Raw genomic sequence first — 15,000 nt, forward strand, 5'->3', positions numbered from 1 at the left:
CAGCCTTAACTATAGGCCAGAGGGCAGGGTCTGTCCCTCCCCTTTTACACACACACAATATTGTAGCTCTCTGAGGAAGCATGCATGAGAAAAAGTTGCTTATTTGAGTCTGGGGGAATATAAACTATGTGGAGACCATATTTATCACGCACACAGAGACACACACATTAACAAAGCACCCACTAAGATTAAGTGATTTACCTCACAAATTCTCTCAAACACGCACATGCACACCACACACACACACATGCTATACATCTCTCTAATGCATGAATAGCCCAGGAAGCCATACCGTGTCTGTAATGCACACATCCAGCAGTACAGTGCATATCAGTCTCAGCAGTTGTTCACTTCAGCAGCAGCACAGTAATTAGACAGGGCAATATCGTAGCTGTGCTGGTGGATGTACCAACTGTTATCCTGTCTGACATTCTAATGAACACACATTGTCATGTGGCAGACACAATGTTTCTCTATTGTTTAAGGGCCCAGAGCCCCAGGAGGCAATACATAGCAGTAAGCACAGCTGGCATAACTTAATAAACAATTATTCCCTTAAATCTCCACTGCAAAAACAAAATGTTGTTTATAGTTGTGAGAGTATGATATGAGCATTTTTCTAAATCTATATGTTCTGTGCTATAAACTGATTATAAGGGTGTAAAACCTAATGCTGTTCATTTTCAATATGGACGCTTTATAATATTTTCCAAGGCTCTCGCGCTCTCTGTTGATATGCATAAAGCTCAGAGACAGGGAGAGATAGAAGAGAGAGGGAGGTTTACTTTGAAACATGTACAACCCCGCTGAAGGAATTCAGGGCTATTCACTCCTGTGAAGCGCTGAGGCGGACGGGTCTAGCTGTTAATCAACTTCCATTTGTCAGAAGTCTTTGATCCTGCTGTCGGCACAGTAACACTCTCTGAGAGGGAGAAGAAGAGAACGCTGCTATGTCCACTGTATGTTTTATTAAACAAGGCTTTGAAGTGTTTCCATGTTCTGCCATGGGGTTTAGCCCTCCCTAATAAATTATTTCAACCAAAAAATTATATCTATCAGGCAGCAGTCAGGAGCTATTTCTTTAAGGAATTATACATTAACATTCTGCTGGGTAAGTGGTGCAAAGCTGCAGAAGATGGCAGATTGGGAGCTGGGCAGGCAGCGGGCAGGCAGGCAGGCAGGCAGGCAGCGGGCAGGCAGGCAGGCAGGCAGGCAGGTAGCGGGTAGGCAGGCAGGCAGGCAGGTAGCGGGCAGGCAGGTAGGCAGGCAGGCAGGCAGGCAGGCAGTGGGCAGGCAGGCAGGTAGGCAGGTAGCGGGCAGGCAAGCAGGCAGGCAGGCAGGCAGCGGGCAGGCAGGCAGGCAGGCAGGTAGCGGGAAGGCAGGCAGGTAGCGGGCAGGCAGGCAGGTAGCGGGTAGGCAGGCAGGCAGGCAGGCAGGCAGTTAGTGGGCGGGCAGGTAGGCAGGCAACGGGCAGGCAGGCAGGCAGCGGGCAGGCAGGCAGGCAGGCAGGCAGTGGGCAGGCAGGCAGTGGGCAGGCAGGCAGTGGGCAGGCAGCGGGCAGGCAGGCAGCGGGCAGGCAGGCAGTGGGCAGGCAGCCTACAGCTCTCTCAGAATATTATTTATGACAATGGAGTGGGAGAAGTTGTGTGTGGGTGTGTGGTGTGCGTACATGCTTGCGTGCACATTGTAGATAATTCAAATGGGTGTAAGCTAAAACACCTGGTCTTAATGGTGAGTAATTATCTTCTCCAAATCAAGAGTGCTGGCATGTGCAACTGCGTCCTTGTGTGTTTGCGAGTAGAGCCTCTCCTTGAAGTCATTACGGAAAACCTGGAGATATGGGCCAAAACCTCCATCTATACAAACACTAACAATCACACAGTCTCCTCCTACTCTGTTTACCTGTCACTCATTACACAGTGTCCTGGCCTCCTGAGCCCCCCCCCCTCCCTCCCTCCCTCAGGGGATATTAGATAAAGGCTCCTTAATGAGCTCCATGTTACTGCCTCCCTCCATCCATCCCTCCGTCCTTCTATCCTTCCGTTCCACCATCTCTCCAGATTTAACTCATCTTCTTCCCCGTTACAACTAACAAAGGACATTTGTACTGGCTCTACTGTAGCTACCCTTACTATTTGAACGGATCCACTATGGCATAAAAATGTTTAAGTGCTTAACTATGCTTGGCTGTGTGTGATACTCGAGAGAGAGAGAGAGAGAGAGAGAGAGAGAGAGAGAGAGAGAGAGAGAGAGAGAGAGAGAGAGAGAGAGAGAGAGAGAGAGAGAGAGAGAGACAGAGAGAGAGAGAGACAGAGAGACAGAGAGACAGAGAGAGAGGACAGTTAATACTGTCCAGTAATTGCAGCCATTTGTGGGTGGTACAGTATATTACCTGTTTTACTGCCTGTTGGGAACACAGGGGTGTGATTTGGCTGCTCTTTCATGTGGCCGGGAGCACAGTGGTTCACAGTGCTGACTTACAGGGCCCGCAGTGGGTCTGACTGGGTTCATGTTTTATAATGCATGTTTTATAATGCTTTAATGGGGAGATGATGCAGTAGAGCAGATACAGAGCCCTAACTCACAGACCTACACCAGAGAAGCTGCAACACGTTACTGTACTGTAGCACAGAGACTGTGGGGGGAGGAGCAGTCACAGTGCTGTCGTCCTACTGATTCCTTTAAACCACAAATAGTCAGCCACATAAATACCTCACACATTGTATGTCTGTTGGATGCGTGTGCTCTTTGTCGTCCTCTGGAAATGACTACGGATTTGGTACATTACAAATAGAAATGATATACTGTACATTCAGTGATGCTATGACTTCAGTGCAGTAGGTATGGCATTACACTGGCTCAGAACAGAATGTCCCATGGATAACACTGAAAACCCACCAGGACAGAGAACCTACATGCCTGGTCATCCTGAGAACAATGATCTAATTAAGTCTCGCTGTAATGAAACGATACAAAACATAATTATGGGGTGTTTTCTAAAGGCAGGTGAGAGGGCTCCATCAAGCATTTCAAATGAATGCACAAAAACACAAACACATCCATACACAAACAACTCCATGGTGGAAAATACAGAAAACCACCAACCTAGCCGCAGGGCAAGATCATACATATTTCATTTCAATTTCAATAAACACCCTGTGCAGACATATTCAGAAGGGTAATAAATGGAGTGGAGAACGACCGCCAGTTTACCCAGTTCCCTGTTCTCTGCACGCTTGTTGTGTTGCTTGTTTTAATTATGTTGGGTTTGTGCCTGAGGGGTGTAGAAGCTCCCTGAGCTGGCTGGTGTTACTGGGCTGTAGTATCACCCCGCCACAGGTGGGCTTGAGGAAGACCAAGCCTTATCTGCAAAGAGCCAGCCGAAAGCCAGCACGCAATCCCACACATAAACACACACACACATACAAATGCACACTCACACACCGAAATGAATGCATACACACAGACCAAAACACACACACATACACACACCGCACACACAAACACTGCATGCATACACACAGACCATAACAGGTACGCATCCACACTGCATGCACCTTGTGAACACACACACACACACACCAATGTTCATTTGTAAACACCTCTGCCAGACATACACTTCCTTCTTACGACTGTAGTGATGAGAATCAGCTTTGGTGTGGAGGGAAGGACGAGGGGAATACGAGGGAGGATGGGAGGAGAGAGTGAAGGAAGGAAGACGGGAGAGGTGAATCTCCTCTGTCTTTTCAGAACTGCCCTGGGTTCTCTTTCCAGGAAGAGACAAAGAGAGTGTGAGACCAAGCAAGAGACCATAGTATTGTACAGATATCCAACACACCTTGATAAGCATAGTTCCACCCAGATACTGTATGAACGCATACAAATTAATGGATGAAAACAGAACAGACATCAACCTCTTTATTAAGACATCAAAGACTATGCAGTGACTGTCTGAGCATATGTCGAGTATTACATTGCTGAGATCAAGTGTGGTTTCATGACTCTGTTGGTGGCCCTGAACCCAAAGTATCTCCTTTACGTTCCTGTGTCTCAGCTTGCCAAACAGAGTGCGATGCCATGAGCCGGGTGACGCAAACACACCACTTAAAGAGATGCGATATCAACCGCAAATCCAAGCATGGCACTTGGTATTACAATGGCTGCAATTTCTCAATGTAAAATAACCACTCTACAGGTAGGAGACCACATTATCACACACAAACACACAGGAAATGAGTGGTAAAAACTGATCTGGAGATAAAGCAGTTCCACGGGCAGCAGTGTGAAGAGGTGTAGCGTCGGGTTACAGTTTCTGGCCCAGCTTCACACACCAGGCCCACTACAAGCACTCCTTAAACAATGTGAATAATTGTCTACTCGCTGGTTCCCCAAACACCCAGGTACTTGAGTTGCAGTTGGTGACATTGACAGTGTGGAAAGCTTTGGCCACTATGTCACCCCCTGGTATCAGTGATGCCTTAAATGACATCACCGCATCAAGTGGAGAGTCCTGGCCAATCAGAACTGATGTAGCGGGTAAAGTAAATCTGCGCCTGGGGTGCGTCTGGGATTACCTATGTATGAGTCTGTCCGGTGGGTTCCTAGTGTGGTAAATGGAAGAGTAATCTAATATGTGCATCCTCCCCTCTCATCCCTTTGGCCAAATGGTATAGACAGGAATAGGGGGGAAATTGATTCTTGAAAACGGATTACAACGAACCTCAAGGGTCTTCACACTATCTATCATAACAGTGGACATACACAGAGACAACACACATAGCACTCTGCACTCAGCACTCGCATGCAACATACAGGTAACTGCCAAAATAAAGGAAACACCAACATAAAGTGTCTAAGAGCATTGGGCAATCACGAGCCAGGACAGACAGACAGACAGACAGACAGACAGACAGACAGACAGACAGACACTATGCTCTTTTGAGACTCCTCTTTCAAAGTCACTTCTAGCCATGGTAGCCAAAATAATGGGCAACTGGGCATTTTTATACATAATCTTAAGCATGATGGGATGTTAATTGCTTAATTAATTTAGGAACCACACCTGTGTAGAAGCACCAGGGGGGACGATTGCCCCCTCTCAGTGAAGCCACAGAAGTTCAAGGCCAACCACGGTCCTGCAGGCATTGTTAGCAGAAAACAGGATCCCTATTATAGTGAATGGAAAAATGGCAAACTTTGTGTAAATAAAAATATGTTTAGAAAACAATCTTGGTGCCAATAATTGCTTCTAATACACCAGATGTATGGCCTTGTAACACAGAAGAAGTTATAAAGATAACTTAGTTGCTAGTGGTAGCCTGCAGTACCCCAGTAAGCCTTCAACTTGAGGGGGTAGCACTGAGCTGAGGATGGAACCAGAGCCAGTCAGGGTGAAATTGGAGGTGAGCGATGGACGCAAAGCAGAGACAGTGAAGGAGTTGATGGGGAGATTGGAGGAGAGAGTAATGTTGCTGTGTTGGTGCATGAGGCACGACATCCGCCCGACGGAGCGTGTCCTTGATTTGATGTCACCTGAGTCAGCTCTCCATACTCGTCCTGAGGTCCGTGCTAGCCGTCTGGTGAAGACTGTGCCAGCCTCACACACCAGGCCTCCTGTGCGCCTCCCCAGCCCTGCACGTCTGCTGCCAGCTTGGCGCTACAGATCTCCAGTACGCGTTCTTAGCCTGGTGCGCTACATTCCAGCTTCCCGCACCTGCCGGGCTAGGGTGAGAATCCAGTCAGGACGGATGGTGCCAGCTCTGCTCTCCAGACCTCCAGTGCGTCTCCTCGGGCCAGGATATCCTGCACCGGCTCTAGGCAAGGTTTCCCAAGTTCGCCAGGAGATCCCAGTGCGGCCTGTTCCAGCTCCCCGCACATGCCGGGCTAGAGTGGGCATTTCAGCCTGGAAGAGTGGTGTCAAGGCAAAGCACCAGATCTCCAGTGCTCCCCCACAGCCCGGTCTATCCTGTGCCTCCTCCACGCACCAGGCCTCCAGTAGGTCTCCCCAGCCTGGTGAGTCCTGTGCCTGTGTCCTGTCCGGAGCTGCCAGAGTCTCCCTCCTGTCCGGAGATGCCAGAGTCTCCCTCCTGTCCGGAGCTGCCAGAGTCTCCCTCCTGTCCAGAGCTGCCAGAGTCCGAGTTGCCCTCCTGTCCTGGGCCCGCTGCGAGGGTCGGCGCCAAGGGTCCACATCGCGCTCCAGAGCCGACACCGCGGATAGATTCCCACCCAGACCCTCCCCTATAGGTTGAGGTTTTGCGGCCGGAGTCCGTACCTTTGAGGGGAGGGGGTACTGTCACGCCCTGACCTTAGATCCTTTTTATGTCTCTATTTTGGTTTGGTCAGGGCGTGAGTTGGGGTGGGCATTCTGTTTTGTGTTCTATGTTTTCTATTTCTGTGTGTTTGGCCGGGTGTGGTTCTCAATCAGAGGCATCTGTCTATCGTTGTCTCTGATTGAGAACCATACTTAGGTAGCCTTTTCCCACCTGTGTTTTGTGGGTAGTTGTTTTGTTTTTGTGTCTGCACCAGACAGAACTGTTTCGTTCATTCTCTTTGTTATTCAGGGTTCAGTTCTATTAATAAATCATGAACACTTACCACGCTGCGCTTTGGTCCACTTCTTCATGCAACGATGACCGTTACAGTGTCCCTCATTGAATCAAGTGTTTCCTTTATTTTGGCAGTTTTACATGTATATAGGCACATACATTACACACAAGGTAACTAGGTAAATATTTATGTGTCACTATGACTGCACCTGGTAAAAAACCTGCCAGGCCTAATGAGAGTAGGCAGATATGAGGGAGGCGTTAGGGGAGGCTATAGAGCAGAGGGACTGCTTGATGAAATAATCACATTTGTCCATAAAAGTCAGTTAGCTGCATTGATGTGATCCGCAGGCTAGGCCCAGGATTACTGTCCATACTCTGACAGGGATTTGGAGCTGGCTGGTCCATAGTTGCTGCTCTATGCCTTTAACAACATCTCTCATTTGGAGAGAGAGGTCTACCGTCTCTACAGCTAATAAAACACAGACGGTTATTTAAAAGAACAAACACGAAACAGATGAGAGAGAGAGGGAAGACAAGAGATTTATATTGGGATGGTTTGGTGTTTTTGCTATGATTCTACTTCAGATTCTTTAATAGAGTTGAGACTAATGTGTTGCGGTCTTGAATTAGGTCAGCTTGTCTGTCTCCTGAGAAGGTTTAAGTATGATGTCAATGTTCAGGCTGGGGGAGACCCCCGTACCCTATACTTAATGACCTCATTCGTCTGGGAGTATTTGCGGAACGTCTCTGGCTGGGATCTGGGATGGAAACTAACAGGGAAAAACAGGACGGTATGCAGGGGAAGAGTACAGTGCTGGCACGGAATACTGTGCTGGAACCCGGGAAAGGATTGGGATGGACAGGATCAAGTTGGCTGTGACAAAGTCCATTGGACATCAGAGAGAGAGAGGACGCTCCACTCTGCTCCGGACGTTAAGTGGAGGAGATTGGAGGAGAGTTGCCTTATGGCTCTCTCAGAGAAACCAGAATGTAGAACCTTTCTTCATCCCCCTCTCTCTCTATTCCCCTCTCTCTCTTCCCTGGCCAAGTTTATAATGAGTTCCGGCAAATTGGGATTCAGCAGAACATCTAAGGGTGTGCAGGAGCAGAGCAGTGTTTATGGGTAATCACATGTGTTGAAAGAAACATTCATCAGATCTGTTGGTTACTATACTTTTCAACTGACCACGTACTCCATGTATGCCTCAACTCACCCAGGGGGTGCAAATCAAATCCCCTGATGGGATATATAGTTATATAAGGACGTAACAAATTGATTCTGTCCTCTCCATACCAGAAACTTCAAAGTCAACTGGGACAATGTCAAGTCACCACACTTCGTAGTCTGTGTTTCCCATGCCTTCCAGACAAGTATTCCAGACATACACACACAGTCACACACTCAGGCTCTTTGTAGTGAAAAATAGGGCAAGAGAGAGTGCCTGGTAGTCTTCTCAGGCTGTATAAACTGCAATTAAATGAACAGCTGAACACTGTCATTTACTCAGGTATGTGGGAGAGGAATGTATGTGTGTTTATGTGCTTGTGTGTGAGCCTACAACCACTCGCTCTCAAAATGTCCACTGACGGTAGCAGTAGTGCCAAACACAGTCTATGTGAAACTCACTCCTAAACATGGCTGGAAAATGCTATGAATTCTGATACGTGTAGAGAAGCCCTTTTCAATGTTACGGCCCCTAGTTGAGCATGTGGGCTGTCCACACACACAGTAAGAGCAAACGCCTGGGGCTCGGTCAAACCCCCTGCTGGTGCATTTCTGCCCACTGTGCATTTCACACTGAGAGGAGAACAGAGGCACAGGGTGCAGGATACTAAGTAAGGGAAAGAAATGAAGTTCAGTAAGACTGCAAAGTAGTCAGATAATGTGTGTGTGTGTGTGTGTGTGTGTGTGTGTGTGTGTGTGTGTGTGTGTGTGTGTGTGTGTGTGTGTGTGTGTGTGTGTGTGTGTGTGTGTGTGTGTGTGTGTGTGCAATGTCAGAGTCTATAGAAAGAGCAGTCTCATACAGGCCTGCCAAATCCTCAAATGCTTTTCAAATTTCACACTCTAGCGCGACAGTCATTTTCATGGCACTATTTATTTGCTTGACACCATCATACAGAGTAATCCTGAGTGCTGGCAATAGCAGAGTGCTATAATACAGAACTGTGTGCGTGTATCAGCATGAACTACATTTATTTTAGATCTTAATTACGCCCCTGACAGTGGCGGCCTAGATGTGAACTCTCTGTCACACTGTGAGGGGAGACAGCATGAGCTGCACTGAGCACCAAGCCATTTACAGAGCAGCATGGGACCATAGCCCACTCAGGAGTGCATATCCCACTTACAGAACCCCCATCATGCACACACACACACACACACACACACACACACACACACACACACACACACACACACGCACACACACACTACATCTGTGAGCACAATCAAACAAAACCATACATACACACATACAAACACATTCTTAGAACTTGAAAGGACTCTCTCACCCGTTCAATGTTAATGGCCGGTCTACAGAGGCTATTTCCATAAAGGTGCATGTGAAACAGCAGAATGAATGGTCGGAGCCCTGGATGTTATTGGCCTGAATGGGAATGAATGGCATCATAAATCCAAGGCAGGATTGAGATTCCGAGAAGGCTGTTTTCAGAGGATGCTGATCCTAGACAAGGAAAACAATCCCGGCAGCATCCAGGTGGAATGAAAGGATCTTGTTGTTGGGATTTAGCACATGATTTACAAGACAATGTAAATGTTTGGACAGGAAATTAATGAGGGGCCAATTCGGCTTGAGTGGGCATTGTCTATCAATACAGCCAAGTAATGTGCTTGGCTTAGATGTTGTTAAAAAGACATTCCCTTCTGTTGGGGGAGGCTAGGGGCTAGATAGTGTTCCCCTAGCCTGGCCAAGGCCACAGTCAGTCATTAGCTAGACTGGGAGTTGGGAGCGCCTCACTGGGTCTAAGAGCTGAGACGAATCTACCCTGGGGGGCTAAGGTTGTGACCATACATCCACACATTATAACCCCCATCTCACTCCCCTGGACCCACACCAGTCTCTAAAAGTGATTAAGGTTGAAAACAAGTGAGCCTTCGTCGCTCCCCACTCTGACTCTATCCACAGGAGCCACTCTGTCTTCTCCTCCCATTGTATATCCTATGGAACCATCCCTCAAACACTACACAACTGCAAGACAACTTGACCTTTGAGACTCAATAAAAAAGGAATACAGAGGGAAGAGTGGCAATAAAACATGCAGTCTAGCAATACACTGCCCTGCCATGGAGGAGCAAGTCAGTTAATTATAGTGAAGAACAGTCATTCCTAGAGCTCTAAAATGACCCAACCTGAATTCTACAGGAATTCTGTTAATGTCAATCACCCCCCCCCCCCCCCCCCCCCAGGTCTTCTAACCTGGCTAGATGACATTTCTTACTGTATCACTTATCTCTTTTTTTCTACCCTCGAACGCCTTGAAATTGAGGGATTGTTAAAGGCACATGTGTGATATATGTGTGAGTGCAGGGAGACAACAGTGGGTGTGTTCAGTGGGAGATGAGGATGGAGTGGACCCCATGTGGCTAGAGGGGATAGGATTAAGGGTTAATGACCTGCTCACTGCAGGACACTCATCATATACAGTAGTAGCCATGCGACCCTGCATAACCACCCATCAACTCTGCAATTATGCAGAGGCCATGAATCCAAAAATATAATCAAACGTACAAATTATGTTTTCACCTTGATCATAAACGGCAGTAGTGGATGAATGTACAGTATTGTGTGTGTCAGACACACTGCAGGTTTAAATGTTCTGAGGTGAAACCAAGGTGTGTTGCTGTTGAGCAGAGTAAAGCAAAGGTGCGGTGCGGAGCAGTGTGGTTCTGTGGGAGAAAATGTCAGTGAGATGAATGACTATCTGATGTCCCATTTATCACAGAGATCATCCACACCACCACTGATCCTCCGCCTGGATCTCTCACGAGTTCATTATCTTCGCACACAACCACCAGAGACAAATGCTGTCAGAGACAGCACCACTCAACAGCTCTGATCCCCACCCTTACCACACAGCACCCCCTCTCCAACCCCCCCCCCCCCCCCCCCCCCATCCTCTCTCTATCACCCTGGAGCAATTTCTTCCGATGAGGTAAGGTTTCAATTTCAGATAGTCACAAAGGCATCAAATTCAGCTTAAAGTAGCAGTTTGAGCGCCTCTGCAGTGGGGGGGCTGGTGGATCGCCACACGCTGTGGTTGTTACTCAACTCTGACTTTTATTTTCAGGTAGAGAGAGAAGGGCTCTGGATGTACTGCAACCCAGTCTGAGAGAGACAAACAAGAGTATACTGTGGCTTCTACTGCTGAGGAGAAACAATAACCTTCATCATCAGCTTACTGCAGAACATACAGGACACAGACTGGGAGGGTATCATTATGATCAGTTAGGGCTGAAGTATTTGTGACGCGCACATCACACTGAATGGATGAAAGATAAGTATTGATGTCTTTTGTATCTGTGGCATTCAGGTGCATACTGCTGAACAAACCAAACAGACAACACTGTTCCTGGCCCCTATCTCACACTCGACCTGAAATGCTCTGTGCACACCCGCTTTACAACACACACACACACACACGGAAACCGGTTAGGCCTACACCCACACCAATACACACACACTAACTCAATCACTCCCACATTGTATAGTAACTACAGTAATCTTCTTTCCCCACTAATGAAATCGGACATAATTTCAGTCCTTCATTAGAAGCTTCCAAATGATGCGTCGTCCGTCCATACTGAGTGTTACTCTCCTAGGAGAGGAGACTGACTCCTGATAGTGCAGCCAGCCAGGCAGGCAGGCAGCCAGGCAGGCAGGCACAGGCTGAGGCTGCATTACAAGGTCAACCTCTGGTTAATTAAGCTGAAGATCGGCATGTCCTCTCTCTGTGATAACAAGGTTAGCCCTCAGGGCACAATACTCTACTCTACTGTACTCAAACAGCCAGAGCTACTGAGGACCCTCTTCTCCTTGACTTAGTCATTCACACCCATTAAGACTTAACTCAGCCAGGTTAGGTGGAGTGGCTGAAGAACAGGAGCTGGTTTTATGGGACTTGAATTGATGTGATGGAGAGTAGGGATGTGAAAAATTTCAAAAAATGTCTTGAGGTTTAAACAGCCTTTTTCCCCCAATAGTTTTTAGTAAAAAAGTTAGAAGAAATGTATAAAATTCCACCTGAATTCACAATGCAGCTGCCAGCAATGGTTTGGGCCTCACGATGCGTCCTTTCAGATGGTTAAGCATTAGAGGTCGACCGATTATGATTTTTCAACACCGGTACCGATTATTGGAGGACCAAAAAAAGATTAATTGGCCAATTTTTATATATATTTGTAATAATGACAATTACAACAATACTGAATGAAAACTTATTTTAACTTAAAATAATACATCAATAAAATCAATTTAGTCTCAAATAAATAATGAAACATGTTCAATTTGGTTTAAATAATGCAAAAACAAAGTGTTGGAGAAGAAAGTAAAATTGCAATATGTGCCATGTAAAAAATCTAACGTTTAAGTTCCTTGCTCAGAACATATGAAAGCTGGAGATTCCTTTTAACATGAGTCTTCAATATTCCCAGGTAAGAAGTTTTAGGTTGTAGTTATTATAGGACTATTTCTCTCTATACCATTTGTATTTCGTATACCTTCGACTATTGGATGTTCTAATAGGTACTTTAGTATTGCCAGCCTATTCTCGGGAGTTGATAGGCTTGAAGTCATAAACAGTGCAATGCTTGAAGCACAGCGAAGAGCTGCTGGCAAATGCAGGAAAATGCTGTTTGAATGAATGCTTACGAGCCTGCTGCTGCCTACCACCGCTCAGTCAGACTGCCCCTATCAAATCATAGACTTAATTATAATATAATAACACACAGAAATACGAGACTTATGTCATTAATATGGTCAAATCCGGAAATTATCTATTCGAAAACAAAACCTTTATTTTTTCAGTGAAATACGGAACCGTTCTGTATTTTATCTCTAAGTCTAAATATTGCTGTTACATTGCACAACCTTCAATGTTATAAATATGTCTTCACACAGTTCACAACAAGCCAGGCGGACCAAACTGTTGCATATACCTTGACTCTGCTTGCACAGAAGTGACACAGTTTTCCTAGTTAAAAGAAATTCATGTTAGCAGGCAATATTAACTAAATATGCAGGTTTAAAAATATATACTAGTGTATTGATTTTAAGAAAGGCATTGATGTTTATGGTTAGGTACACATTGGTGCAACGACAGTGCTTTTTTTGTGAATGCGCTTGTTAAATCACCCGTTTGGAGAAGTAGGCTGTGATTCAATGATAAATTAACAGGCACAGCATTGATTATATGCAACACAGGACAAGCTAGATAAACTAAGTAATATCATCAACCATGTGTAGTTAACAAGTGATTATGTTAAGATTGATTGTTTTTTATAAGATAAGTTTAATGCTAGCTAGCACCTTACCTTGGCTCCTTGCTGCACTCGCATAACAGGTAGTCAGCCTGCCACGCAGTCTCCTCGTGAAGTGCAATGTAATCGGCCATAATTGGTGTCCAAAAATGCTGATTACTGATTGTTATGAAAACTTGAAATCGGCCCTAATTAATTGGCCATTCCGATTAATTGGTCAACCTCTATGAAGCATTGCACCTGTACTATCGTTACTGTACCTCAAATCCACCTCGCACAGTTAGCATTTCCTTCTCATATAACTTCTCAAAATATTACCATACAGGACTTCACTGCTGTCGCGTTTCTTTCTCTGCCATTTTTCCAACTGTTAACAATGATGTAGTGTTGGAGAGTTGACTCCAAAATAATTTATTCCTCAAACCCTTGCACATCGACTCCCGGTGTCATCTCCCATTTCTGAGTGTCAAGATTCGATTACGCAAGGAATCGACTCTTTAGATTCAGTATTTTTGGAACGGAGGAGACTGATTAGTTGCCGAACACAAACACACATTTTTTATAGCGTGCTAGCGAGGGACGGAGAGAGAGGGGCACAGTTTAGGCAGGTCGGCCACCAGGCAGACAGTCACAACCATGCACTAGGCCGATCTATCGGCAATCAAAAGCTGTGTCACGCAATGGAATGCTCTAGCTGGCAATTTCTTGACTTGCAATGTCTCAGAACTTCAGTAAAGCAGGGTTAATCATCAAGGAATAGTCTAGGATATTCGACAAGACCGAAGACTGAACACACACTTGAATCATTAGCGAAGAGAAAGAGCAGGGGCGTAATTATTAGTCAAAACAGTTGACTAATCACAAAAAAAAAATGTATTGGACAAATTCAAGTAGGTCCCTCCCTATTTTGTTTAATTTGCTTCCGTTTAAGAAACGTTTAGCAACATAATCTGCGTAATGACTACGCCCCAGGCGAACCAGCGCGAGGGAGAGGGAGGAGGGGGCAGGCAGAAAAAATGTGGTGCGCATATGTCTTGGTAATCTTTTTTGCATGCCTCGCAAATTCACCAAAGTGGCCTAAAGTTTGCCTCTTCCTCTGGTATTATTTACATTTGACATCTTTCCCCCAGGCATTTATAGCCTATCATCTAGATAGGCTACAGTGCCTTCAGAAAGTATTCACACACCTTGACTTGGTGGGTTACAGCCTGAATTCAAAATGTAATAAATATATTTTTTATCACCCATCTACACAAAATACCCCATAATGACAAAGTGAAAATATTATTATATTATTATTAGAACTAATATTATTAGTGTTATTATATATATTTTTGCAAATGTATTTAAAAGGAAATACAGAAATATTTAACTGAGTCAATACATGTAAGAAACACCTTTGGCAATGTTTTACAGCTGTGAGTCTTTCTGGGTAAGTCTCTAAGATCTTTGCACACCTGGATTGTACAATATTTGCACATTATTCTTTGAAAATTCTTCAAGCTCTGTCAAGTTGGTTGTTGATCATTGATAGACAGCCATTTTCAAGTATTGCCATATATTTTCAAGCCTATATAATTCAAAACTGTAACTAGGACACTTTGGAACATTCAATATCGTCTTGGTAAGCAACTCCAGTGTATATTTGGCCTTGTGTTTTAGGTTATTATCCTGTTGAAAGGTGAATTTGTCTCCCAGTATCTGTTGGAAAACAGACAGAAGCAGGTTTTCCGCTAGGACTTTGCCTGTGCTTAGTTTTATTCCTAGTCCTTTATTCCTAGTCCTTGCCGATGATAAGCATACCCATAACATGATGCAGCCACCACCATGCTTGAAAATATGAAAAGTGGTACTCAGTGATGTGTTGGATTTGCACCAAACATAGTGCTTTGCATTCAGTACATAAAGGTAATTTCTTTTCCACATTTTTTGCAATTTTACTTTAGTGCTTTATTG

At 45.4% G+C, this 15,000-nt stretch overlaps 1 protein-coding gene across 4 annotated transcripts in view; it reads right to left on the reverse strand.

Annotated features, from left to right (window-relative positions):
• Positions 1-15,000, reverse strand: part of LOC110537230 (roundabout homolog 1) — a 232,647-nt gene that overhangs the window by 120,465 nt on the left and 97,182 nt on the right. The gene's annotated exons all lie outside the window — the stretch shown is intronic.

Source organism: Oncorhynchus mykiss, chromosome 12, assembly GCF_013265735.2.
Source record: "Oncorhynchus mykiss isolate Arlee chromosome 12, USDA_OmykA_1.1, whole genome shotgun sequence".
Classification (NCBI taxonomy): Eukaryota; Metazoa; Chordata; class Actinopteri; order Salmoniformes; family Salmonidae; genus Oncorhynchus; species Oncorhynchus mykiss.